This window comes from Motacilla alba, chromosome 7, assembly GCF_015832195.1.
Source record: "Motacilla alba alba isolate MOTALB_02 chromosome 7, Motacilla_alba_V1.0_pri, whole genome shotgun sequence".
Classification (NCBI taxonomy): Eukaryota; Metazoa; Chordata; class Aves; order Passeriformes; family Motacillidae; genus Motacilla; species Motacilla alba.
The window spans coordinates 18,807,731-18,833,489 of record NC_052022.1 but is presented as its reverse complement, the minus strand read 5'-3'; the positions used below and the strand labels follow the sequence as shown (position 1 = coordinate 18,833,489).

The following is a 25,759-nucleotide window of genomic DNA, read 5'->3' as shown; positions in this document are numbered from 1 at the left end:
ATCTTTTCTGTCATCAGATGTCTAACAAAGAATGCAAGTGGCAGACAGTAATCTTAATTTTAATTAGTATTAGCAGTGATTTATAATTTCAATTATATGTAATTTTCTGGACCACCAATTTTGGTGAACAACAATGCTTCATGAAACTGCTGTTATCAGAAAGGTCTATCTTTATTAGATACACTTCTTTTGTAATTTCAGGGGGCTGTGAATCCAAACAAATTCATGAAGGCTACAAAATGTATATGTAGTACAATTGTTCTGTTTTGTTTTGAACATCTAGAATATATCAGATTAGACCACAGAAAATCCTTGTAATGTTTGGGGAAAATGAGCCAGACGTATGGGCACAAATCATATATTACTGACAAATGCTTATGAGAAATTTGTGACTTTAGAGGCCTTTCTTTTGAATACAAGCTCTCATTATTCCATGCCAATTTTCTGTCCTAGGAAAGGGAAACAATGATCTGTCATTTACCTTTAGGATTCTCTAATGCAGGTATAGAAGAGATCCCCTACACAGTGCTAGTGAAAGATCCTTTTACTGCCTCACATTCTGTTGGTGAACAAAACTCTCTTTCCTATTCATGGAAGTCTTCTTCATCAAAGAATGAATAATTGTGGCATACCATCCTGACCCCAAATCTTATGGTACCAAACACAGCAGCTGGAGAGTGGGAAAGTGCAAATAAGTTTTCTGTTTTGTGGATGCTATCGAGTGGTGCCATACTTCAGAAAAGCAGACAAGGAGCTCTTAGTTGTTTACTTCCTTCATTTATCATCAAGGAAATGCTGATCTCAAGTTTCCTCAAGATTAGTTGGCAGTTAAAAAACCCCCAACAACAAACAACAGAACCAAGTCTGCAGTAAGCAACCATAACCCACATGGAGCCTGTGAGGCCTGTTCAGCATCTCCAGAATCTGCAAGAGCCACAATGATGTGACTGCAATCTAGAATGATGCAGCTCCTTGGTGGGTCTTCTTACTTGCCTTTTAAAAGCAACTGCTAAATTAAGACAGTGTTACTGATTTAGGTACCTTCATCAGTTTAAAAAAAGCCAAAACCAATCAGAGCTCTTAGCTTCATTCCCAGAGGAATGCAGAATCACAGAATCATTGAGGTTGGAAGGTCCATCTAGTCAAAGCCCTCTTCCAAAGCCAGATTACTTAGAGCAGATTACACAGGATCACATCCAGGGAGCTTTTGAATATCTCCAGAGAAGGAGACACCTACCAAAGGACACAATCATAACAAAGCTCACCTGCAGTGCAACTCTTGCAACTTTATTTACATTTAAAAGTTACATTAAGGAGATTTGGCAACATAACTTAATTCATGCCTGACTTACAGTCCTTAGAGCTGGAAACAGGGGTCAACCAAGGTTTAAAACTTGATGCCACAATGCAGCCAGCTGAAGGAAATCGCTTATTGGTCAGTCTCTGCCAAGTATAATAGTCATTGAAAGACTTTCCTACATAGGTCTGTGGCTTTTTTACACAGAAAGAGCAGCTGGTCTGTGCATAGGGAGGAAGAGATAGCAACTGCCTGGGCAGAGTGACACTACTCACATTTAACACATTTAACACAATTCACCTGAAGTTATTCTTCACTGGCTGAAATGCAGCTATCTGCTTTGTCTAACCTCACCTCCATCTTCAAGCAGCTGGAGACAACCTGGTTTCTCGGATTATCTAATTTATATGAACTACACTGTAGAAGCATCTTTTCTTTCAGAAAATAGAGCTATGGGGGGGGACGGACTAAGGGAATTTAATGAGTCAAAACTATTGTTTGAAATTGAGTATTTGCTTGCTGAGCAGCAGTAGTGGAGTCTTTATTAGGAGGAACAGAATTGTTAGACCTTGGCTGTGTTTCACTGTACATTCTATTTTGTCTCGCTGCTGTAGGTTATTTTCTTTTTCTTACAATTTGAATAACCAATTTACAGCCATCCCAGAGCTGGGTGGAAATGCTGGGATAAACACTGTAGCGAAAATTAAGGGTGTAATGGCAGAATGAGATGATTCACTACTGTTCAGAATCTCTGGATCACTTCTGTACAGCAAAGCCATAGTTTTTAATGTATGTGTAAGCACATATAGTACCAAGATTAGAATGTAGAGGTCTACCGCTGTAGGCTACATCCTTGAGTGGCTACAGTGCTGTCACCTTGAAACAGCCTCCAGCCCTGGCTTGTGATTCTAACATAAAACAGCAGGGAAGGATCGTCCCTCCCACAGGCGCTGTCTGTGAGCAGCCAAAAGTTCATTCAGCCTTTTGCAAACATGCAGGTACTGTCTAGGTAAGATGTTCATCAGGAACAGCGTAACACTAAGACTACAGAATACAAGGCACTAAAGAGGTCATTATTTCACCTTGAAATTACGGCTTTGAATTCCTCCACTGGTCAAAGAATTGCTATCTCTGGACATTTGAGAATTGTATGTACGTGGTGTAAACCAGCCAAACTAACTGAATGGACACAGCAGTTCAGCCAGCTCAGACACACTATCTATAGATATTTATTAAAGGAGCAGAAGCAGCATTTGGAGTATCTGATAACTCAGATAACTCATTTGCAGACTGAAAGGGTTATTTTTAAACAAGATAAAACAAAATTTTGTCTAGTTTTACAAAAAAGTGCTAAGAAATTAGAGCTGGACTTCAGGAAAAAAATAGATTTTAATTTATGGCTAAGAGATCCAGACAGCACTGTGATTTAGAATGGGCAAACTAAATTCCATTTAAACATTTATATTCCATTTCTAGATTTATTTTCCAACTTTTGCCCCTTCCTCCCATAAGACATTAGCTATTTGGATCCAGTATTTGCATCAAATCTGCATCAGGTTTGAAAAAATACACCCAATGTAACTGTCCTTTCCACAGAGCTAAGTTAGTTGGAAAGCAAACTATAAATCTAATACAAAGAAGTTGTAGCAGAGGTGCAACTTCCCATCTGCTACATTAAATAAAATAGGCATTATCCAGGGCAAGAAAAAAGGATTGAAAAATGCCAAACTACAATTAATTATTTTCTTGCTTCTCTAATGCTTCAGAAAGAATGCATAACAATCTCTTAGTCCTAGATAGCTTTTATACAGAATGTTCAAGGTTATTTTAGAAACTGTTTGTATGGGTATTAGGATCATTACTGGTAAAGAATCCCAACAATCTTCTTGTAAGTACCAAACATTTCAAATGAAAAAAAATATCTCTGGGAGCAAAGCAACAACAGATATTTTTAAAAAACAGGTAGATATTTTCACTGTACAAAGAAAAGCAAAAGTATTTGACTGTGCCTTGGTGTTTCCCATGCCCATTATCCAAGTCTGAACACTTAATCTGAATAGAGGGAAAGAAGGAAACTTCTTATGTACTTCTTATTTTAAGAGATAGATTAAAGTATTTTCAGACTGTTTCTTTACAAAATATTTTTCTTTGTGTTACTAACAGAAATGCATTATGGTATTTCAGGAGTGAAGTAGAACAAAAGTGGGATAGCAGACAACTATATACAACAGCAATTACAATGTCTAGTCGTGTTTTCTTTTGAATTATTAATTTTACATCCTTCATTCACAAAAGCAAACCCAAACAGCTAAGTGAAAAACATGTGACTGTATATAATAATTATAGATTATAAAAATATAATCAATTATATAAAAATATAAAAACTACAGAGAGAAGTTATTGTATTTTATTTAAAATGAAACATTTCAGAAATTAGAAACTTCTCAGAACAATGCATGAGGAACAAATCTATTCAAGAGATTATCACGTACAGACTGTACTGTGAACAGAGCCTTGGGAATCAATTTGAGATGTTTCTTCAATATCAAAAGTTGTCTTTGGGAAAAAATAGTTAGACCTTTATGAAAAACATAGAGGAGCTAAACTGTTGGAAGAGTCAAAGGCTGACTAGGGAAGGGAAAAAAAAACCTCTAACATTAAGAAAAGGTTGGAGAAGTTAATAATCTGCAAAAGCAGATTACAAAAGAGGCTTTTTTTAATCTTTGGCTAGTATAGCTAGTGTACATAACTTCATTAATTTCAACTGCATTTTGATAGTATCTGTTCCCAAAGCTTTGTGAAGGCCAAGTCCAATGGGTTCCGAATTGTTTTTAGGAATAGCATCATGTTTTCAGACAGCTTACTGTGAGATTGCTTATTGAAAGCATCTTTCAAGGTAAAGCAGATGAGCCTGGAAGGATAAGATTACTTGAAAACTATAAATATTTCCCATACAGGATTTCAAGAGACAGCAGACCCTTTCATGGCACAGAACAACTCATGTCCTGTCTGAATTCCACCATGGCCTAAAAATGCTAAAGAATACCTTTTGTTTTTATCTGAACATCACATGACTTGCTGGGCTCTTTAATCATCTAATTAAAGAGTATTCCTAACATTTTTGATTTTCTAATTTACTTTGAACAAATGCAGTAATTGCTGAGGAAAACACACTCAATCTCTGTATACAGTATGTGAGACAAACTTGCACCAGTGCTTAAATGAGTGAAGCAATCAACTTAAAGACAGTTTCACTGTATTGATGCAGTAAGGAAAAATATGGGTGAGATTTTAACTATTATATTACAATGGAAATCTATAGCAATATTTTGATAAGTTTTGGAAATGCTTAATGCTTGCTATAAAAGCAAGTATCCAGTGTTACAGCTGTATAATTTATGTATTGCATTTACAGTTTTAATAATATTGGACTGTTAAAACTGTGCTTTCAACCAAAATAATTCCAATTTGACAGATTCTGAAATAAAATTACAAAGTCCTGTAACCAAGTCATTATAGAGGTTTATATTACAGATGTTGACATTTCATAGCTAAGCAGTTTTGTTTCCAAATGCAGTGGAGCATTTTCACTTCAGAGCAAGGCTACTCAGATCCCCCCCGATTTACCCATCCTCATTTTGTTAAACAACATACTACTGGGTAGCACAGACTTCCAGTCAAGTGAGCTGGCCTTAAAAAAAGACTACACTATTTGAGATTCTCAGGACTTTGTTCATTCCAAAGATCTGTCAAATACATGAAAACACAGGTTTTACTTCTACTCTGCTGTGTTCTTTCCTCCCATCTAGCCAATGTATTAATATTTTGCTCACCTAATCCTAGCCCCACCTAAGGATCATGTAGCACTGACATGCTCCTGTCAGCAGACTGACATGTGTACTGTGCCTTGTATACCACTGTGGCTCTGTCACCTAACATTACTAAGAACATCCATCTCATCTTCATTTTTTTGTACAATGAGATGTGCTCTGTGAATGTAATATTCAGCTCTAACCACTCTGAGGTAAATTATCAGCATAGCGCATTGTACATGACTCACATTATATCCCACAGATACAGTGTAAGCTGCTCCCTAGCAACTGCAGCAAAAATATACCCCTTTAGGCATTTTTTTCCAGCTAAAGAAATCAACTTTCTGTTTGATGAACTTCATATATAAAACAATCTTGGCTACCGTCACCTCAAATTGTTCTGACTAATGGTCCTTAAGATGCGTTTTTAGCCCTTTGCCTCATTTGGGTTCTGATGCTGAAGTTTCTTTTGCAAACCTTCCACCTCAATGATTTTAGCACCAAGGAAAAAATATTATTTTTCCAAACCAAGAAATATCTTCCCAATAAAAACTAACCATTTATACAAGAATTATAATCATGAGCTAGAAATCCATTTTAGGTGGAAAATGTAACTCCCCGCATGCTGGCAAGACTGAAGACTCTGGATTTATTTTGTGGAACGCTGAAGTCTTTTGGTTGGACTTCATTCACATCCTGAATGGAATTGCAAGTATTTTCAAAGAACTATAAGCTTTTAAGTAGACTATTGCTTCTTGTGTCATCCAAAATCTATTTAAGTGAACTTAGTTAATATCTGGGGAGAGACAGAAATTAGTTCTGGTTTAAAAACAACTAGCCTCATGCTCATGCATCACACCTCGTGAATAAGATGTGGCTGCTGTGACACTGTTATTGATTTTAATGCACCATAAAATATTTTAAAGGCAATACCAGAATAATAACAGCTCATTAATACTTCACAAATGAACAGAACCCTCCACCAATATTTAGGAATTTCCTCACTTCTGCTCTGTTACAGCAGACAGTTAACTTCCCCAGTGGAAGCCAAGCCTTCGAGGCTAAGGCTGCTCAGGCTAGCACATTTAGGCAGAGGATAGTTTGCTATTTTCCTACTGATCTACATCAGTCTCCACTGGCACGCAGCCCTGTGCACAGTCAAAAAGACAGCACTTCTAGGACAGAAGAGCAAACAGCACCTGTTAGCTTGCCACAGAAAACAGCAAAAGCAGAACAGCATTGTCCTTTCCCTTCAGGAAATTCTGTTTTGGGAACTGTTACAGACCTCTGAAGGGCATGAAATCTGTCCTTTCAATTGAACAGGACAGCAACCACCCCCACTCTTTTGACGGATACCTCTGATAAAAATCAAAGCATGTGTTATGTGACTACACTTCAAGCATCTTCTTTGGTACCCTTTAGTGAAACTGACTCTGCTAAAGTGTAAATGAAATTCACATACAAGTTTATGCCAATTTCTACATGCCCCTAGAACAAGGCCCCAGACAGCATCTCACATGGTGAAGCAGAAATGCTTTTTCTAAGAAGCACTGTGTCACCACCACCTGAAGTCAAATACTATACATAAATTGGCATATTTAATAAAATGCCATTGAAATAAATGCTATTTAGAACAGTGCTAACTGGCATGCCCAATTCCTGAACCAAAGCACTCATCTTCAGTCACTGGGTAACTACCTGGCACAAAAAAAATGGCATTTCCATTAGAGCCATGTATCCATCACTTCCACATTGAGTAAACATTGGAATTCCAACTGAATTTCCAAAAATGCAGTATAGCTGGAAGTGTGTTATGTATTCAACCTCGATGCAAAGTTTTATTAGCAGCAGTACAGTCTTTCGTTCAGCAAGATTCTCATTTCATCAACAAACATCCTATTGACTTTTCTGTGACATTTATGTAATTTAGGTCTACCAAGTAAAATCTTCTGTGTATGTCTTAATGACCTAATTAAAAGAACTATTGTCATACCACTATATAATGTAGCAAGAAGAGGGGAGAGTTTCCTTTTAAGCTAACAGGCACAAAAATCTGTCGGTAACAGCTTTTAGTTCAATTCTGAATTTCCTCATAACAAGAAATAACTGGGTTATATGAACACCCCAAACAATGAAGGAGTTATGTATTTTAAAGGCCTTCCTATGTATGAATATCTAGCTGGGTCAGAAAAGAAAAAAATAAAAACAGTTTTGCAAACTTCACACTCAGAGAAAACAAAAAAATAATATAGAAGCTTTCTAGCAATGCTCAAACCATCCTTATAAAACAGAACATACCATTTTATTTCAAATCTCCTTTAGAACCTTAAAGTGAATGTCAACTTATAACATTACCTGTATTGCCAACTTAAATTTCTCACCCAGACTCACAGTTTTCATTTTTTTATCTCTCTCTCATTATTTCCAGTACAAATACAGTGCAAAAATTAAGCAAGGTGTTCCTGGCAGTAAACAAATTCAGTACAGATACTATCCTGATGAAGCCCAAGGCTACAGTTTTTGTGGAAAATGAAAGTATAAATCTTTGCAACACTGTGTTTTAAAGAAAGCTGTTAAATACACTGTAGCTACCTAAATCCTGAAAACTGGATTCACTGAAATTCAGGGAAGTCCTGGCTTTCCATTCTTAGGGAAGAGAGGAAGGAGCTTAAGACTGACTGAATTTAACTGAGGTGCTGGAGATCACTTTATTTAGTCCAGCGGGCTTTGAATAAGGAAAAATGTGAAACCCACTTGGCAATCAACCACTTTAACTTTTGAAAAAATAATTTATTTCTGTCTGCATACTTATATATTAGCCCACCTTTTATGCATTTGTTAACATCTAATATGGTCATTTCATTCTTATGGTTCTGTTTATTTTAACTGTTCTTTGCATAAAAATTATTTAAGCAGAATAATTATACTGTTTGAAGAATAACTGCAGAGGGCTATAGTTGATGTTCTTCTCTAAAGGTGTGCAAGGTTATTACAATATTTCATTAGCACAAAACAATATATCTTCAGATAAAGGCAGTATTAGCTTGTAATGTTTCCTGCTACAAACCTTTGCTTGTAAAGCAATTTAATCACTTCCATATTGGTTATACATGAAATATTAGTGCTGTGCTTCACAGGGAACACCTCCTGCATTTTCATTACAATATAACTGTATTACTTACAGAGTCAGGAAATCTATTTGTCTTTAAGCATGCCATTGCATCTCATTGAAAAATTTCTAGCCTAAGTTTTACTAGTCAAAGAAAGAAACAGTCTTCCAGTTTTGAGTCCTCAATTCAACCAATATGGGTTTCATTATTTTCTAAACCCCACATATCATCTCCATGGCTCTTTTGGTTATCTTTCATACTACCACCTGTTAGAACTGCTAAAATACTATAAGTCTTTGTCTTCTGAAACAGAAAACAACTCAAAAATTTTAACATCCCACGAGATAACCTGGTACTTATACATCTAACATTAGCATTCTTATCTAACTACCGTATAGCAAAAGAAAATAAAATTACAACAATCATTGTGGTTTTACATATGAAAGATGTGGTCATTATCTTCAAAAGATCAACATTTTATTTTTCAACAATGAAAATATGTTAAAGTCAAACGAATTGCTTTATTTTCCTCCATTAGAATAGTCTATCAGATAACAAAGAAGAGATACTGTTATTAGTACCATGCCCTTCCTGACAAATCAGGCAAAAACGTCATCCAGTGAGTTATGAAATCCTGACACATAGGAACAACACGTACAAAATGGAAGCAATTACAGAATTCTGAGGTAGTACACAAGACAACATAACAGATTAACAATGTAGGCATGCATAAATACATATACAGCATATTTAGATTATTTTTGAACTGAGAAATGTTGAAGTGAAACTTCTGATCAGTATTTTTACTGTCACTTTGGAACTGCTAGGCCACGCTCTTGAGATTGTGTGAGATTTTGCAAGAGAAGTAGGCTGTCACAAAACCAGTTAACAGCCACTTGAGTCTGTAGCGTCCTCACACAACTGTGGTGCCACCAGCAAAGGCTCAGCCAGGGGACCAAGCTGTAGTGTCCTTGAACTTCACCCACGAAGGCAAGTACGAGTGCCACCAGGTACCCGTGTATGTCCCTGCACCAAAAAATACTTCCCGACCCGGCAGATCTCATCCTGCTCTCCCAGTTGCTCTCTAGTGGCTGGGACCAACTATTTCTGGCCATGCCATGTGCATAATATGACTAAAACAGATCCACCACATCCAGCCAGGACTGCTCCTTTGATTATCTCTGGCTGGAGCAAATCTGCTGTGGTGTTCACAGCAGCAGGGAATCCAGGAGCCAAACCTGACACCATGTGTGTGCTGCACTGTGTGCAATCTTCTTAACATGTTCTACAGGTAACTCAGTGTCATAGACTGTTTCTTTACTAAAAGCATTTGTACTATAACTGATACCAAAACTGATTTCTGGTATTAATCATCATACTTTTTATTCAGAGGGTATTTCCACATATAAGATGCTAATTGCTTTGTTCTACCTGACACACATGCTTTGTCTATAAGAGACTTACAAAACACTTTCTAAAATGTAAAATCAGTTATTTTTAATACAGCTGCTTGAAGTGATGTTGTTAAAACCATGACTAAAAATTACTTTCAAACAACTGCATGTTGTGTAAGTGGAACCTTGGCCCAATAATGTAAAAATTGATAGTTTGAAAGATGGGAAAAACACCCTAATTTTAAAAAGTTTGGATAGATCTATAAAAGTTGGAGAAAACACACAGAACCCTTACTGGTATCTTGATAGAAAGAATTGCATTAACAGTAATTCTAAATAGTTCCAAAATACCAGGTCACATGCAGTCAAAACCACCTGAGCCCAAAATGTCTTACACAAAAAATACAACAGGTCTGAGTCTTCATTTCACTGACAACTGTACAAAGTGCATAGGAATTGTTCAGATGTAACTGACTTGTTTGCTCATGCCAGAAGTCTTTCTACCGAGCAATCACCTCAAACTCATCTCTAGCAGCAAAAGGAAAACATGCAGTAGCTTGGCTGAGTGACTGCTCAGAAAACAGGGACATGGTTTACAAGAAACAAGATCGATTAATACTTGTAGGTTGCTTACTTTTATGGGTTATAAAGAAATTTTCCTTTCTCACCGTTTTCAAATGATGAGGGACATGATTTCCAGGTGACCTCAGCTGGGATATATGACTTCCCCAGACTCTGGGGTTAATATAGTAATATATCATTTTAAATGATTTAAATCTGGCCAAGGCTCAAACGCCTATGCCTTGGTGCGTGCCCCTGAGTGGATGTGTGATCCCAGGACAGCCAGAGTGATCTGCAGCCACCCAGCCAGCAACAGCCTCAGTCACAAGCCACTGGGGAAATGCAGCAGCAGGCAGAGGCTCAGGGAAGTTTTCCATCTCCAGGTGGGCTGTCTTTGTTCTGATAAGCCCTTGCAGGGCAAACAAAACCTAGCCAAAGCCTACTGTGACAGATTGCTTGTTGTACGATGCACTTCTGCTGCATCATCCACATCCATTTACACGTTTTACTATGACTTGATGTACAGCCTGATACCCACTACAAGTGTAGCACCTTCACAGGAAAGCCTATTACTTTTGACTTAGTTATTTTCTGTGAATTTTTATTGAGCTGTTTTGCAGTGTCATTTTATGTTCCACATTCTTAAAAGAATTAATGAATTTTGTTTCAGAAAACTGAAATGAAAAAAAAAAAGTCTGCAAGTGGACAGCTGATGCTATGCATGACTTTCCTCTCCCAAAACCTGCAGGTGAGCTTTTCTGCTTTTACTACTAAATTCTCCTGCTACCAACTTTTGTCATGATTGTTCATAAGATTGAAGTTCTCATTGTGTAAGATGATAAAGAGCAATTTTAGAATGTGAGCTGCAGTACCAAAATCAGTTGGCAGGAGACTTCAGCTGATATCAATACCAAATCTTAAAGACAAAGAATTACTGTTTCTTTTCTGCAAATAAAAAAACAATTCACAGTAAACATTTTGGGAACTTCTCAACAGAATTGAGTCTATTTATGTCCAGGATCAGCAGAAATAACAGAAGTATTTAATTTATTTAATTTCACTATTACAAATGAATAAACAGTACAGAACTTCTACAAACTAGTTCTTAGTTTAACTAGTATTTTGTTTGATGCCTCTATGTTCATGCACACATTAGCAAAAAAAAAATTCTAAGATTTCTAAGAAAATTTCTTTCTAAGAAATTTTTCTAAAATTTCTAAGAAATATTCAGAATAAGATACCCATAAAATGGTATTCAGTATCTCCTCCTCACTTGTAATTAGGACATAATGTGTTGAATTCTTCTCCCATTGACTTCTGATTTCATGAACTAGATACAATACAAAGATAAAAGAACTTTTTATACAGTAGCAGGATATCTTGCATGTGAAATGTTTAGTATGATCCAACTTACAGAATCAGTAGTAGACTGGATGCTCAAATTCTATTCCGGACTTTTCTGGCCCAGTTCAATCCCTGATTAATCAATGGGAATGTTTGACTTTGTAAACTGAAATCTGCACATGAAAATCACCAGCAAGGAGGCCAGTCTCCTCAGGGTTTACAAAACATTTTTCCACCTTAGCTGCAACAGAGCAAAATATTTGTGTAAAGGTATTTCAGAGCAGAAGAAGTAATGTGCTCTTTAACAAACTGATTGGGTAGAGGTGAATCCCAAACAAGTAAATTAGAGACATCAGACTCAACATGACCTAGTTGCCACTAACTTGGTGAGAAACTTTCATTTGAAGTTTAACTCTTGTGATGAAAACCTCATATATTTGAATCTTTTAGCCAACTTTCAGCAGTGCTTTGTTACTGCCGAGCTTATTTTAAGCAAATACAGTTTAAACTACATATAACAGAATTTGGTTTATGATTATATTTGTGCTATTTTCTGTGGCCTTTTAACAAAAATCTAGCATACTCAACAGCTTGGCAAAAAGAAAAACCAGTGGCTTTACTACAAAGTCCGAAATCCAAGTTAAATGTATTATTTTTCTACGTGGAAAAATATTCCAAATGCTGAAAGCTTTAGGTAAACATTAATATAATAAATTTTATAGTACAATGCTATCACTATACTAATGCCACTCTTACTAGCTGCCTAGCAGACCTTATGAAAAAGTGTACATATGAAAGAAATTAACTTAGTAGAATAGTATTTGGATGCCCACAATGGTTTGGCTTAATTTACATGTACTATTGTACCTACATCTGAGTATTTTTTCTAGGGAAGACTGTAGTAAAATTTAGCTGATGATTCTGAAGTGTCTTATAAAAATGTTAGATGAATGCACACATCTTAACACAAGAAGATATTGTCACAACTGAACAATGGAATCCAAGTTCCACTTTTTACAGTGATAGTCTGTTGAAGGCAGATAAGCAGCACATTTGGCACTGCTCTATCACTGCTGCCAAATGTATTCAGCACAGATTCAGCAATTATCACCACTGTGGCCTGTAAGTACTGGGGGAAAAGGCTGTGCAGGCTGACAGTGTTCATGTCCATCCCTGACATCCTTGCAGGCTACCATGAGCTCACGAAACTAATTTTGAGCTGCATCAGCCAACAGAAAGAGGTTTTGACTTAGCAGATAGTTGTACACATGGACGTGCTTGTCATGAAGTAGCACTGGGTGGGTTTCAAGCATACCATGCAAATGGAATACTCTAAACCCTTTTTCTTTGGCAAACTGCCTTGTTTTGGTTGCTACAGATTCCAGCAAACAGCACCCATTTAATAGATCAGGAATATAACTTTAAACCACCCATGACAAAAATCAAGTTATAGAAATACATTTGTTATGTACTTGAATACATGCTAATTTGAAAAAGCTGTTCTGATGAACTATATTACAGACCAAAACAAAATGAAAGAAGAATCCTATTGCTGCAGTCAACTACAGTTGGTAACAGTCTTTCAGACAACCAGATTTACACAGCATATGACCTCATAAATTGGTAGTAGAGCAGCTGGGGCCTTTCTTCAAAGGAAGTAAAATGTAATTCTTTAAGCTAAATATTTAAATTAACAAAGCAATAGGCTGCCTACTAAAATAGTCCTGTACTTCTGCCAAGTACTCAAACAACAATAAATCAAGAAACAGAACAGCACTTCAGACTGGGGTTTGATAAGCACATATTATGAACTGCTGCTGTTCAACCATCTTGCTCTCCTCTTGCATTTACCTTCATAGTTCTATGTCCTCCCTTGCACAGCCTTCATAAGGTCCTCTGTGAAGCAGATTCAAGCTGGCAGAAAGTGGGTTTCTGTTTTGTTTTGGCTTTTTAAGTCATTGGCCAGGGAGGAGGAGTGATCTTCTACCAGACTTATGAGCTGAAGTAGTTCTGCAAAGGGTTAGGAAGGATGGTGTTACTGTGACTGGCAGAAGGGAGAACAGGATCATCACAGACAGGCTGCTGGAGTTACTTGCCCTGCTGTGAAAACACATTTATTACTACATAATGCTAAGTAGTAACAGAGCATACTAATAATACATTTCTGATGTTTCCTTAAACCTCACTCTCAATGCTGTTGGCAGTGCAGCAGCTTTTCTAAGTGACATGCTTTGAGGATCCAATGACTAGCCTGGCTTTGAACAAGGAACATGAAGAGATCCTTTCTATATGGCGGGCTTCCAGCCTAACCTCTAATACAACTGGGAGGGAGGAGAAGAAAAGCTTTCGTTATTATTTTCATCTTACTATGAAATGCAGTTTACAAATGAAAGGTGATTAATTAGATAGCATTGGAGTTAAGGCTGTTGTGCATTGAATCCACAGAGAGGCTAGGAAAGCATTAAAGGTATTTGAGTAAATATCACTGTGCACTCCAATATTTTTAAAAGCTTCTTTGGTTTTAATTAAAAATAATTTTTACAGCAATCAGCATGGATCAAATACCATATACCACCATTCTCACTTCCCTTTTCATTGCAGTTGGAATAAGTACTAAGAATGGCATTTTTTAGACTTTTCTTTCTGTTTTACGTGGTCTGGATTTCTGGACACTGCATTAACCTGTCTGAGTTTACTGAGGTGCAAAAAAAAACCCCCAAAAAACCACCAAAGCCTGTGCTACATTCAAATGAGTTTTAAATCTATGAACACACTTGTCTGATATGCCATGGCACTCTTATTCCTCACAAACATACATGCAAAAAACCTCATAAGGTATTTTGCCAACCTCATTACTGTTGGCAAAATGGAGATAAACACAGAAAGTTGTCTTTGAGCACAGAACTAATGCCACCATGGTGGCAAAGAGCTCCAGAAGCACTATGCACAACTCAGAGTGGACAAAAAGAAAATAAATGAGTTTCAGTATAGATACATGTTGGCTAATACATCTCATGGAAAATAATCTCAGTCACATACACACCATGCTGACAAATGACTGGAGAAAAGAAATCCAGCAGTCATTATTGACAGATCCTTATATACAACAGCAAGAGAAACCCTAGCAAAATATTAGGTATCATGAGGAAAGGCATTGAGAAGAAGACAGTGCACATTTATACAACCTTGGTCCATCCACATCTCAAGTACTTTTGGTCTCTGCATCTCAAGAACAGACTCTGGTCAGAGAACAAAATACCACAAGGATGGAGTGCCTGCTTTGGAAAAAGAGACTTGAGAGCTCTTTAGTTAGAAAAGAAGACTGAAACAAGATATGATCAATCAAATCATGAAGATGATAAATAAACTAACATAAAGCTGCTTGCTAAATGCTTTAGTAATACAACTAAGGGACCTTTTACAAAGCTAGCACAACATCAGTTTATAAAGAATTAAGTGCTTCTTTACAAAGGTAGTAGTAAGCTTCTGGAACTTGCTGCCACATGAGGTTGTGAGGATAGTAAAGCATCAGCAAGTTTGAAAAAGACAGGTTCTTGTTCTGCAGGTCCACAAATGGGCTCTAAAACCACTGAGCAGATATATACCCAGGATCTGTAATATGACAAACAAGTATGCAGGAAGAGTACAAGAGAACAGGTTCATAAAACAGCTAGGTTTGTGTATAGTCCCTAGCAGCATCTCTTAGTGTCACTGTCAGAGACTGAACCCTGAGCATGAAGTATGATCTGACCCAGCAGAGCTTTTCTGATGTTCTTCACTTCAGTTGCCTTTAGTATCTTCTATTGAGCTCTGAAAAATGCACCAAGGTTACACCCCTGCTTCTTAGCAGCTGTGAAAGATGGAGGTCAGATTTGAATAACAGCAGTCCTTCAGTATAAATTGCAACACAACGTCCTATGCTAAGCAATAAATTATTACTGTATCTTTAAACAAAAACAAGGGTCAGACTGAGGAGGAAATATTTGCATTACTCCAAGCAGTGTGACCCCAGAAAGCCACAGATGTTGTTCCACAGCAAGATCAGCTATTTCAGTGAAACTGTAGCCACCTGCTGAGGGACAAAAGAAACAAACATCAGCCCTTCAAAGAGCTGAGCTGCAGAACTGCTCAGAGGGAAGCAAGGTTAGCCGTGTAAGTCATTCACATTTTTACTAAAGTAAGTCTCAAAAGACAGTAATAGTTAAAGCCTACTGGTACTCAGATGGCAGTCTTAAAAAATTGAGTGCAAAAGCCAGTATCTATTGGGTATTTTCTGCCTTCCTCTACAGAAACTCTTTATACATGAAATAGGCATACGATAATTACAATATTTTGAGACTACTGATAATACAGAACACCTGCAAAGGGAAAAGGTATGCTGACAACACTCCACATAAATGAATAAATGTAGCTCAACAGCATTCTCACAAGGTTTCAGTTATGTAGCATTTTCTTCATTCACTGCACTCTTCACCATTAGCTCCCTCACCAGTATCTGGTAACTTCTTCTAGTGCAAAAATGCATATTTATGTATTTCATAAATACTTGTAGTGATACATTAAACTGTGCACTTACATAAGCATTAAATTACACATTTTAATCCTTAAGGGAATAATAGAGTTTTGATGAGTAACTATTGCAGATCTCTGGATTAATCCCACTAGTTTGTGAGTTTGAATTGAGAGCTACAAAAATCAGAATACAAGAGGGTTAAAAAGTGTCCGCTCCCCACTACACATGCAATACCTGGCAGTTTTATGTTTTAGGTAGTGATATAAGAACAGGGGTGTCTTGTAATTGAGATCTGTAATGCATTCATTAGCACACCTCGATTCACCTCTGTATTAAAAGTAGGCACAGACAGGCCCAAGACTCTTGTACATCCTTTCTTTCTCCTGGTTGTGCTGGGGAAAGCTGATCTCTTCCACCAACATATCTGCAGCCTGTCAGTCAAATGACCTGCCCATCTTTGCCTCTCTCCCTCTGTTGAAGAGCTGTGTTCTCAGCTCTGGGATCTGAATTCCTGTTTAAGAGTATCTTTTCTAAGTTCCTTGAAAGGCATTCTCAGGAGACAGAGGTGCTCAAGCAGAGCACTCTTGGTCACTGTGCCTAGGGCACTGCTAGGCAGCAGCAGATAATATCAATGTTTGGAAACATCTGAGGCCTGTGGGTAAGCAACAAAGGGAACACTTGGATGCTGAGGCATTTTATACTTCTGTGTATCTGGAGTTCTGCAGAGCTGCCACACATCAGCATTTAGAGTTGCTGTGTTTGATGGAGACACAGCTAACAGCTATGAGTCCATATTTTAACTGCAGCTCAAAAACAGCATTAGCTTTTCCAAACAGATCAGTGTATCACTTGTATAATCTCATACAACTAGGAGATACAGCATTCATTCATCTTTTCTGTGAGCTTCTGCAACTCTTCATTGGTTCAACTGAATGTCCATGTGTACTTATTTCTAAAACACACTAAGTTCTAAAAAGCATACCACTTGTTTTCCTTAGTTGTATCAAAAGAAATAATTTTCCTACTAGTCATGGCAAATTACATCAATAATATTTTATTATCCATCTTTATCTATTTAACTAAATAAGCAACAGGGTGGAGAACATGACAGAATTGACTGCTTGAGTTCCAGATTTCTTATTATGTGACATATAGTGAAACTACCCTGTAAAAGTTACTACTACAAAAGCAGCTTAGGAAAATTCAGGATGTCTCTGAGAGCTGGGAGACATACAGATGGACTCATTTTCTTTTACAGAGAAGAAAACCATGAAAAGCAAGCTAAACATTTCTGAAACTTCTGCATTCTCCTTACCTTTTAACTAGGTATGAGCATTATGTAACTAGAATACTTATTAATATTTGTAAGTCTGCAGCTGATTAATATTTTTAACAAGTAAATACTTAATACACTTATATTGACTTCAGTGGTGGAATGACTGCTGCTCCAAAAAGTTTCATTATTTACTAACAGACAAAGAAGATGAATAAACACTGAATCGAGCACCCTTCTGAAATGACAGCATTGAAATATTTTGATGTTTTACAAAAGGTTTCCTCAGAATTGTACATGGAAACAAGGTATTTAAGACAAAGACGTAGCAAATACACTGGCATACATTCTCCTGCATGCATGTTCTCTTGGGAACAACCCCACTGAAATGACTGTCACAAATACAGTCTGCTCATGTGCTGAAGGTTCTACAGTTTACCCATTCACAAACTAAACTTTTAGATTAAATTTTGGTGTCACAAGGCAGGGTGGGGGGACAGCTTAGTGTTTTCAGCCTGTAATCTATAAAGATTTCACTGGTCTCTTCCACAAAGCAACCACGAAAATTTGGGATTTTCTTTCCTAAAAAAAGCACATAAGGAAAAAATTGGTGATGTAATGAGGCAAATGAGCAAAACTGAGTGCACCTCAGACATTGCATCATGGCTATGTGTGACATACTTGGATAAGGATTGCTCTCTATTTTAGATAATCTAAAATACTCTGTTAACTAAATGAGGTTTCTGAAAAACTGGTTTGACAATATGACATTTGCTGAACCTGTATAGCTCTATCCAGAACTAGAAACATACGAGAACTGAAATTTCATGAGCAATTTATATTCTGCCAAAAATGTTATTTAGTGGGTAACTATGCAGGGAGGGAAGAATATTTAACCTGTGTCAGCTCTAAATTCCACACCTCAAATCTTTTACACTTACTTGTGCCTTCCCCACAGCTGTAAAAATGGGCTTCAGCTCCTGAAAGCAGAGCATGTATGTGTTACAATGGTGTTTGCACTGGTTATTCATCCTTGCATCTATCATGATTTAAAACATTTCTGAAAACGCATTATGCATCATGTGATTGAACACGTTGTTATAGCTAACTAATCAGAATACTCTGTCAAGAAAGCGTGAACAAGATCAATACAATCCTAGAAAGTAGAAAAGGAAACTTAAAGGTACAGAGGAACAAAAAAAAAAAAACCTGAATCAAACTAAATGCTCTTTACATTTTCTGCAGACAGTGTTTAAATGTTTTAAATACCCAAACCCAAGAGATGCAAAATAACCAAAAGATAATATGAACTAATTTCTCTTGGTCTGTTAATTGTGGATGCTGTCCTGCTTCCTACCGAATCAATGTCAGAACTCCTCTTTATTTCCATGACTGGAAGATTAGGTTGTTCATCACAAAGTCTGGCAACATCCTGGCAGATTCCTTGAAATGTTATATAATCAAGATACTTAATGTTTACAACGACATCTCTAAAGAACATCTAAAGGCTGTTTCTATCTAAATTAACGAGATTTGACAACACTTCAAAGCCTTCCAATATTGCCTTTATCACTAAAAATACAGTAGGTTGAAGAACAATGGAAAGGAGTGCATAGGAGTAAACGGGATTTCCTCTTTTAAATTCCTCCGTCTCAATAGCCAGTGGTCATGTATCAAGCGTCACCGGTCCGCTTACTGTAAAATAACTTTTCTTTGAGCTAACTGCGTTAACAACTTTAAGACCCATTCTGCGGCCACACCACCACTGATGCCGCCTTCAGTTGTGTGACTCTCCCCGCCGGGCGTCCGGGAACACCTCGAGTAAAATCCTCCCTGGAAGGAGAGTTCAACCCGCCGCTCCAAGACCGGCGCGGCCGCGCTGAGCGCCCCCAGCGCGGGCCCGGGGCGCGTCGGTGCTGCCGCCGTCGCTACCGAGCGGGGCACAGCGCGCCCGGGGCAGCGCCGAAGCCGGGACCCGCGACACCGCCTTTCCAGCCAGCACCCCCGGCGGCGACGCCGGGGCCAGCGTTCGGCGGCACCGTTCGGCGGCCCTCCCGAGGCGGCGGAGCGAGGGGCAGCGCCGCAGCCGGTACCGGAGGGCTGATGCCGCCCCCCGCCGCGGCACCCGCGGGCACCGCCGGCCGTCGCCAGCCGGGCGGGGGCAGACGAACTTCCCACCGCACCGCCGGTCCCGCCCGGGGACCCCCGCGCCGAAGGGCACGGCAAGCGGCGGTGCGGAACCGCGCCCGCCCGCGACCCCTGCCCGCCGCGGCCCAGAGCCGCCGGCCGCCCCCGGCATCCCGCCCGCTCGCCGCTCCGCCCGTGCCGGCACCGCTGCCCGGCGCTGCCAGCCGCCCCTTCAGCACCGTACGCAAGGGATGCTCGCGACGACGGGCATCCCCCGCCGGACCTTACCGGCCGCGCTCGCCGCCCTCGGCCACCCGGGCTGCCGCCGCTCCGCGCCGCGCTCCCGCAGCCGGGGCGCATCCCTGCTCCGCCCGCAGCCGCACCAGCCGGCAGAGCGCGCGCCGCGCGGGAGCGCAGCGCGGGCACCGGCGGAGCTCGCCCTCGCCGACTGGCACCGCCGCCAGCCAATGGTCGCCCGCGCCGCGCCGAGGGGGCGGGACGGCGTGGCGGGAACGGACCAATGGGAGCCGCTCCGCGCGGCAGCGCCGCTTCCGGGCAGCGGGAGCCGCTGCGGGGCCGTGCCGCCCGGGTGCCCGCGGCCGGTGTCCCCGCCGGGCGGAGCGCTCCGTGTCCCCGCGGGACAGCGCCGCGGGCTCTCCGGGACGCACTCCAGCCCCGGCAGAGGGTGCCGGTGGTGGTAACGCGCGCGGCTGGGCCAACCTTGCCCGTCCCCAGCCGCTCTGGAAAACGGGAGCGGGCTGAGGGCCGGCCGTGCAGGCGGGGAGCGTGTGCCCGCCCGCTCCCCCGTGCACAGGAGTATGGAGCTTCACGCCAGGGCGCTTTGTTTAAAATAAGAAAATTTTAGTGGAAGAAGATGTCTTTTTTTGCGAGGAAATCCCACTGAGCTGAAACAGTATCCGCAGGCATCATCCCCGCAGCTGCTGCCGGCTGCCGCCGACCTTGGCGCGGCCGCGGCGGGCGCAGCATCGCGTCCTCGGCGGCTGCCGCGCTGCGGTGCGGTGCGGTGCGGGACCCTCCATCGCTACGGCTCTCACTGCCCTGCGGGGTTTACAAGGCCTCAGAACTTGTCCCACTGGCAGTGCCCCGCCTGCCCGCACCTGTGTTTAAATTGGTTCAGCTGTAGCAGCGGTTTTTGGCAGTGGACCAGGTGCCTGTTTCTAACTTTTGTTCATGAGGTGCAGCCATAGGTTTGCATTGTTGTTACTCTGTGTAGAACGAGGTGTTCTGCCTGCTAACTACAGTGAGATGTACTGTAGAGGTGCACGGTCTGCTAGGGTACCACAGGCCCTGGAGAAGTGAAGATCGAGGGTGGACCATAGAGGATTATTGGTATAATGCACTAAGGAAAGGGGCATGGGCTTGGTACTGGAGGCCCGTGGTGATAAACGGCTCACCTGTGGGCACTGAAAGAAATGCAAGTCTGGAGCTGGATGAAAGTGGGTTTGGAGGTTGCCAAGAAGCAGTACCTGACATATCTAAAAGGTAACATATTAAATTCAGGTGGAGAATTAGAGCTGCAAACCAGTGAAGAAAGAAAAAGGTAGAAAAGTTTGCTTGCAAAGATAAAAATTATCTTAAGGGGAAACTAGAGGAGGAGGAAGAAATCATAAACCTGAATATCAGACTTCTGGCCAAAGACTCCAAATGCTCACAAAGTCACTGTTATCACCCCTTCACATTAGGGTGTAATGAAACTGATCAAGAGATCCAGGGTAGCAGGGGAAGGGGGAATGTAACAGTAAGAGAGGAGTACAACATCTTCAACTGCATTATTACTACTGTTCTTCTAGAACTAATAAATATTAGACTCTTAAGATTTCAGTTATACTAAGAAAAAATGTCTCTTCCCTCTTTTGCAGTTTGTCTAAGAAGCAAGGTGGAATGCTTGAAAATGTTTCAGAAATGTATTTTACTGCTGGGTTCCTTTCAGTGTTGATGGTCTTTACCCACTGTTTTGGAATTTGCTTGTCAAGTAGAACCCCTTGCCTAGTTTCATGCTTTCTTTGCTGATTCAAAAGGGTGTGGGGATTTATTGATTCCTAGTGGCTTGCCATTGTATTTCATGCCTAATAGAAAGGTTTCTAACATCAAATAATCTATCAAGTTAATCTGGTCATAAGCAAATGTTTGTTAATTCCTTAATTAAATATTGTTAATGCCAATATTAGATCCAATTTATAGACAGAATTCCTTGTTTAGTTGTATCAGATGCCGGTACCCTCATCTGTGCTGAGTTCAGAACTGCTAGTACTGTTAAACAGTGTGAAAGTCATGCCCTTTCCCTCACACTCTTCAACAGTTTACTTTTTTTTTATTCTTTTGATGGCAGTTGAGTTTGCTGTGTCCAGTGTGAAGACTCAATGCACGCACTTTTTTTTTGGAATGAAATGAGAAATGTTTTAAATGCTCATGTGCTTAGACACTGTGCAACAGCTCAGTCAGAGACGGTTTTTTTCTGGGAAATGGGTTTTATTACTTCAGGAACTGATTCAAGCCTTGAGAAAGTACATTTTTAATAGTATAGCACTATATACTTAAGAAAAGGTATCAGGTTTTTTACTCTTTGTTAAAGCAGGGCTTTTTCAAACTTTTGATATCAGCCGTATTGCTATCTTGAAAGAAACCCAAAACCCAACACACTTTATTTACTGTGGACAGTTTTACAAATATTACAGGCCTGAACAGAGCATTCCATAGTTATAGTTTTATAACTCCTGCAGAGAAGGAGGAAATATTAAAAATAATCCTTGTAAAGGAATCTTTCTAGTAAGCAGAACATTCATGTGATTAGTTTTAATACTTTAAACTTATCCAAAAATGTAAACAGAAATTCAGATAATCATGTCTGAATTTTATGTTCATATAATTTTATGTTAAAGAGTGGACTTTAAGGTTCTACTGCAGCTTTTTGCAATTATATGCACACCTCAGTGTGTAAGTGAGCTAAATCCTTAAAAAGAAAGAAAGACAAAACACCACATTTCAACTAAATATCTTGTTTATGCAATGAAACAACTCTGAGGAAGATGTTGTTATAGGTGTAGAAGCACCCAATAATTAAAAGCAGAAAAGAGAGGAGGAAAAAAAAAGCAGCACAAGCACACCTGAAATATGGGTCTGTTCATTAAAGTGCTTTACAGTACACAATATATATTCTAAAGTTTAGCAGTCCCCCTAATAAACTAGGGGGATTTTTTTTGTATCTCAGCCCACAAAACTGTAATTTACCCATCATTCCCATTAGATATTTAGTCCCTTTCTGAAAAACAATACTGTACTCCTGGAAAGCACTAAAAGATATACATGAGCTGAGCTGCTCCTATTCGTAACTGAAACAGCATGAGAAATGTAATTTCTTTACAGCTCTGTGAGCAGGAGACCTTTCTGTCCTGGATCAACAAGTGTGATAAAAGTTAAGAATCACACCTACTAAAATCGTTGTTTTAGCTCTTCAGACAGCCAACAGCATGTGAATTTTGGGCTAAGTGCTGGTGTTGGGGATTCCGGCAGATGGTGGGAACTATCCTGAAATTCCTTTATGAAGAAAAGAAACACAATTGCTGTATATCCTTTAGAATTTAACTTCAGGTTTTAGGAGAACAGTACTGTAGTACTGGAGTGTACTATAATTGGCAGATCTTTTACATTAAATTGTAAAATGACCTTTTAGAGATAAACATTATTTCCCTCGTCCCTTCTGATAGGGTTTGAATACTTAACTGATGCATGGATGCAGCGCTGCTTTTGTAGATCCGGGGGAGGAATATTTGATTATTTATTTTTAACTGTGTTATAATTTGCTAGCATTATCCAGCCTTTTGTTAATATCATGTAGATGTATGCTGTGAGATGCAAATCACAGTTATGTGCTAGGCACTATACAGACAAGTCAGGAGACAAAGGGTTCTTGCCCCCTCAAACTTTCCCCCTCATGCACTCTCCTGAAGATGCTTTGGGATTTGATTTCGCACTGCATGACAAAGTGTTTCCTTTTGTTATCTGCCATGTATTATGTCAGCTGGAGGGAGCTAATCTCCTCGTAAACAAAGCAAGGCAACTTCCTTTGTGCGCAGAGTGAGTCCTTCAAGATATTTGTTTATCTGCAGTGATCACTTGCAAGCACAGCTTCCATTTATATAACGTCCTTCAGAGCAATGTCGTTGTGAACGTAATGAATATACTTAAAAGGAATTTAAGATTCTATAAATATATATTTAATTGCAACTGCCTTGAACAGTGATGCAAGATAGGCCTTTTGTGTAGAGCAATGGATGGGTGGTGAACCACTTTTCAGATCCAAGTAATTCTGCTTTGCATGAGTGACCAGTTAATATAAAGAACATTTTTCCCCCTCCATTGATTCAGTCAGTTTGAGTATTTTTATCTTTGTTTTAAATATATTAAGAGTTTTTATTGTTCCCCACCCCATATTTAATTTTGTGGTGGATCAACTGTTTTGACAAATATTTTCACTATTACCTAAGAAATTAATTATAAAGAATTAATCCAGCTCTCAGCAGGGTTAACCAAGAGAGAAGAGCCTTCCCATCACAGTCAGTGGCTGAATCCAGCTGGCAAAAATCAATGTGGTTCTGTTTAATTATGATTAATGTTTTCACTTATTTTATAATTTTGCATGCAATTTTATTTTTTTTCAATTTTTCATCCTCTTGGAGGATGATTTGGCAATTGCTACTCATAAACCAGAGAGCTTGGTTCTGTGTCATCTGATTGCTTATCAGCAAGAGGATGCAACCAGTAGTGGAATGTGACTGGTCTTTAATTTCCATTTTCTTGAAGTACACAGCTACCAGAATACAGGAGTCATGTTCCCTGATACTAACATTGCAGAACTTGGAATTGTCATCACTGGGACTATTTTATGATTGACACACAGAAAAGTTTCTGTTACCCTTATTTTTGTTGAAGAGCATTTGAAGACAAATTACTCACATGTTTCTGTTGCTGGAGTGGCATCCTCATAGATAAAGATGTCTGTCCACTAAAGGACTGAGGATATTGGTACCAAAATTTAATCATTGATAAAAGAACTACATCAGGAATATTTGGCTGTGTGCTTTTTTGTATCATCTGGAAGAAAAAAGTTGTCTAAAATCTCAGTCCCAAAGAGCTTATAATGATAGTAGAAGAGCAACCAAAGGAAGCACAGAATATATGATAGAAAAAGAGAGAGGGGGAAAGCAATGAAGCAACCACATTATGAAGCCACCACAGTAAGTTTAGTGGCTCTGAGCTTCCTAGTTCTATATATACACAGCTGGTGTTACAGTAATTTGCTGATTGCTTGTGCTTCTACTTATGTATACATGAGTATCTATATATTTATATGCTCACAGACATGATACTCATCTATTACATTAAAAGATCATTAAGTTTGAAAATGCAGATGCCTGAACTCAAAAGCCATCTTTATAGTCTTTAATTTTGTGATTGCACAGTGTTTTTCTTGGGACTCTTACCTTGTTCAGAGCATAGAAGGGATGAATCCTGCTATTTGCAGAATTATTTATTATTTTTATTTATTGAATTATTAAAAATATTACCTCAGGCTTTATTGATTACAATCTCCAATTTATCTTCTAGCTGCTGCACCAATTCAGAAAGAAGTCCTAACAAAAATATTCTCCTGGCTGTATTTCAAGAGGACATGATTTGTACCATAAAAAAGTAATGCGATGTGATGAAATGGAAAGCTATATTGCAAATATGGTCAGAATAGAACCTGATCAAAATTGAGGCAGTAGATTGATTTAAATTTTTTCAGCTGAAAGAGATTTTTTTAGAATGGGAAAAAAAAAAATAAAAATCTGTGCTCTTACCAGGTATTTTTCCTGGAAATGAAAAAAGCCTTTTGGTAAAGCTTTAAAAGTAAATCAGTCTGGCTGTCCTTTCCTATGTGCGGAAAGCTTCTCCCCAAATGGATAACGAGACAAAATTATCAGCAATCAAAAGTTGCATTTTTAAAAGGGCAAGTATGCAAAACCATTACTAGAATGGCATTACATTTCCCCACAATTAAAATGCATACATGTCTGTGTAGGATAGCATAAAACATAGACTTTAACATTACAGCTAAGCTTGAGTAAGAGTGTGTAATTTACAGAAACCAACCCAGACAGGTGTAGGTGGGTTTTTTTCTTCTGCTTCACCAAAGCATTCAATGTGTATTAAAGAAGAATCATTCTAGATCATTCTTGAGAATTCTATGATTTATTTTTTATCATTAAAAGACTTGAAAATGGGGAGGAATTACCCCTAATGTTTTAAAAGTCCAGAAATCCATAAA

General features: G+C 39.2%; 1 protein-coding gene across 13 annotated transcripts in view; it reads right to left on the bottom strand.

Annotated features, from left to right (window-relative positions):
- The window catches only part of B3GALT1 (beta-1,3-galactosyltransferase 1), a 173,119-nt gene extending 153,247 nt beyond the window's left edge, over window positions 1-19,872 (bottom strand). For 3 of the 13 annotated variants that reach the window (XM_038143061.1, XM_038143047.1, XM_038143048.1), the window contains exon 1: window positions 6,115-18,233. The gene's annotated coding sequence lies outside the window, so the exon portion shown is untranslated. The other 10 variants (XM_038143057.1, XM_038143059.1, XM_038143056.1 and 7 more) reach the window with 7 other exon arrangements.
- Window positions 19,873-25,759: the final 5,887 nt, after the last annotated feature.